Raw genomic sequence first — 3833 nt, forward strand, 5'->3', positions numbered from 1 at the left:
TTTTTCTCACATGCCCCATGGATCTACTCTTCCACACCAAGACAAATTTATATATTCTTCCACACCAAGACAAATTTATATAATCCCATTTGCAAAAAAAACCGGTGTACTTCCTACTTTGCAACTGTTAAATTTGAAACATACGTACTAATTTTACAATTGAAGGTTTCAATTTTTTTTAAAGGATATATATAGTTGTACTCTATTAATTAAATGCCACTGAAGTGGAATTTACTTAATACAGACCTTAGGCATGAGTTCCCCATGGCCATCCCCTCCCTCTCTTTCCTCCCTTTACTCATCAAATGAACCTTTTATGGACTTTTATAGAGAATTGTGAAACCTTAAATAGAAAGGGTATGGGTGAGTGCATGGAAATAGAAAGCATAAGGGCGGTCATCATTTCATTGCCTTAAATAGAGAGGACTTGGAGGGGTAAACGCATGTAAATAGCAAGCATACGGAGGGTCATCATTTCATTGACTTTTTCAAGCCATACTAAAATGGAACCTTAGAAAAACACTCTTATTCTTGAAAATCTCAGAGAATATATTTAATGGAAATGCAAAAAAACATTTTGGTGCCATATATTTGAAGGTTTCCAATTTCCTTACATTAGGGTTATCCGGTCACCTCGCTTTCTCTATTTCAAGAGAGAACCAAGGCTGTATTAAAGAAGGAAACTAGAAATGTACATTGAGCAAATTGAGTTTAGTGGTGTGTAATCTCAGAATTTATAATCCACCAATGTTGTTTCATTTCAACAAATTAATTTCAAAGCTTTATAATACACGGATTCAATTAACAGGTAACAAAATTGCATACACGTTTTCTTGTAAACACACAATGAATATGTGTGTGTGTGTGTGTGTGTGTGTGTGTGTGTGTGTGTGTGTGTGTGTAGAGAAGCTAGTGTTCTTAATCTTATACAAGGGAAGTGTCCATTCTCATTAGAGAAGTTATCTTTTATATAATTTACTAAGTGTCCGGGCACCCAAACTTGGGTGGCCAGCCTTAGTCTAAACTTCTCATATGTGTGTCCTAGGCTAACTAATGTGCATCCCTTTGATGTAAGCATTACACCTAGAAAAAACCTCTCGAGCGACCAAAAAAATCATAAAGTGATCCACATGAATATTTATATTAATGTTGATTACTCATAATGACTTCGACTTTGTTAAAAATATGTCGAAGAAACGCATCAAGGTCATCTGCCTCATTCACCACCATTAAGTGGCTAGTGTCAGACATCATTACTCTCGCGCTTTGTCCACAACTCTATAATTTTTAACAAGGCCCACTAGAGTTGTTCGCTTAGTTAAACCACCAAAAATAGGGTCAATATCTTCCTATGCTTAATGTAGGTCTATCCTTGAACCTATGCAATGAAGACCAAGGTCTGATGTGATAATGTAGAAGAAGCTAGAGAGACCACGAGATGTAGTCTACTAGTGTCAATCAAGCACCTCACTAACTGTGAGGATAAAGCTATATGTGCTGCATTTTAATAGTCATCTAGCTACTCAAATTTATTACTGTAAGAGTTGGCTTTTGTTGACGAGGTTGTAGACGTCAAGTGCAATGTATGTGTATGGGTAAAAACAATAGAAGAGTGCCTAATGCAAGCACTTAAAAGGTGCAAATGCCTATATGCTTCACATAAAAGAATAGCATGATGTATAAGAAAAGCATGTACCTAAGATCCAAGCGATGGTGGGTGGTACCTTAAGGCCAATGTTACCACTGCCAAAGATCCCCCATCTAGTTGTGTACTTGGTTTTTATGTCAAAGCCTCTATCCTAGAAGGAGAGTGTGTGTGTGTGTGTGTGTGTGTGTGTGTGTGTGTGTGTAGAAGCTCTTTTTGTTTTTGTCTTTTCTTTTTTCTTTCTTTACAAAATGTTTATTTATGAAAGAATATACTATGCAAGTGACACGAGATGTTAAAATACTAATACAAAACTCACAAATACAACAAAGACTACATCATAGAATTGAATTGAATTTGACAAGATGAGCATAAATTGAAATATAAACAAGAAATAGAATAGAATCACCTTGAACACAATATTGGGTGAAATCTCCTCCCCCCCAAGAAGTGTCGGCATCCTCCCACTTCTTGAGTATTTATGCTTTATTAATAAAAATAGCCCATAAACCAAAACTAGATACACTCTTATGCATGGGCCTACCCTTTACAAAAATGGGGGTTTCTTTTAACACAAGCTTACATAAACTCTTCCTATCTAAACCTCTAAAGGAAAATTACATAAAGAACCCCAAGGGCTAATTCACATAGAACAAAAATCAATAAGTCCATGCCCAAGTATAACAAAAGTGGGTGGCTCAATAGGTCCACGCCCAACTACATCAAAAGTGGGCGGCCAACAAAACGATACAAACTCTCGTTAGATACTATGGCCAAAATACCAAAAATGAGAACCATCCCGGTAATAGCTCACGCCATATCATCGCTATCACAGTCATTCCAACTTACAAGTATAAAGCTCGTCAATCTCACCAACCTACACAGGTTGTCCATTCAAACACATTACAAATTAGCAACATATGCAAGAAGTATAAAGCTCGTCAATCTCACCAACCTACACAGGTTGTCCATTCAAACATATTACAAATTAGCAACATATGCAAAAAGTACACAACATCACATAAGCATTAAATCCAACACTTAGTTCAAGCCATCCCTAATTTCATATGTCCTACACATGGAATATTCGGAATCACCCAAGTGCCATGCTACAAACATAGTGGTGGTAATTACCAATTAACCACAAAAGAATGGACGTACAAACCGTAACATCCCTTCTGCCTGGGATAGCAACTGTCCTTAGTTGCGTCATATCAAGTGCCCCATGTTTGAAAGTAAGATTAGGTAAGGTTGGGATAGGTGCGAAAAAACTACTCAGGCATCCATCTGAGGAATCACAAATAGAGTCAATCTGTTCTTGAAGATAATGCTTGTCTTATTGTAAAAGTAAAGGAAAATTTAAATGACTTTACTGAAAATGTGAATCGTTGGTGAAATGAAGTCAGCATATACCCACATCGTTATAGTGTGGTTGAAATTATATGTCAAAAATAGTTTTAACACTCCAAAGACATGTGAATGGTTATACTTTCTATGGATAGGAAATATAAAGTTCTTGAACATAAATCATGAGAAACTTGACATCATACAAATAAAATATAAATTCATTATAGATATAAAGATAAGAGAAACTTACCTTGAGTTGAGAATTGAATTTCAATACATTCAAAATTTAAGCACAATATAAAGATGAACATAATGAATGAATGACTAGCAGTAATTCTCACAATCCAGATTTATAAAAATAAAAACATGAATTTAACTATTTCATGATAACTCTTTCTTATGAATCAAAATAAGCAGTTCAAGTTATAAGGGAGTTAATGTCAAAAGACATTACTTGGAAAGGTATTATGCAATTGCATAAAGTCATCATGAAGGTCTCTAAACTTAAGAGGACTTAGGGGTTTGTACAATCTTTCAATGAAAGAATTGTGATCATGCATTTGGGTTAGTGAAGTTCTCCAAACTCACATGTAGAGAAAGAGGAAAGGATAAGAATTTCGAACATATCTTCTAGTGTCTCTAATTCAAACTAGGGCAAACAAAATAAACTTATACATTTTTTTTTCTAGAAATGGACAAAATCTATGGTATAAATTTCATTGAATCTTGTATAAGTACCTTTATAAGGTATTTATATAGCAAGAGTCTCTCAAATTTGAGGAAAACAACCTTTTGATCATATTTTCCCAATTATCATAAAAGTTTAAAAATAAGTCTCTAA

Source organism: Cibotium barometz, chromosome 12 (genome assembly GCF_041138505.1).
Source record: "Cibotium barometz isolate CiBa-2024 chromosome 12, ASM4113850v1, whole genome shotgun sequence".
NCBI classification, from domain to species: domain Eukaryota; kingdom Viridiplantae; phylum Streptophyta; class Polypodiopsida; order Cyatheales; family Cibotiaceae; genus Cibotium; species Cibotium barometz.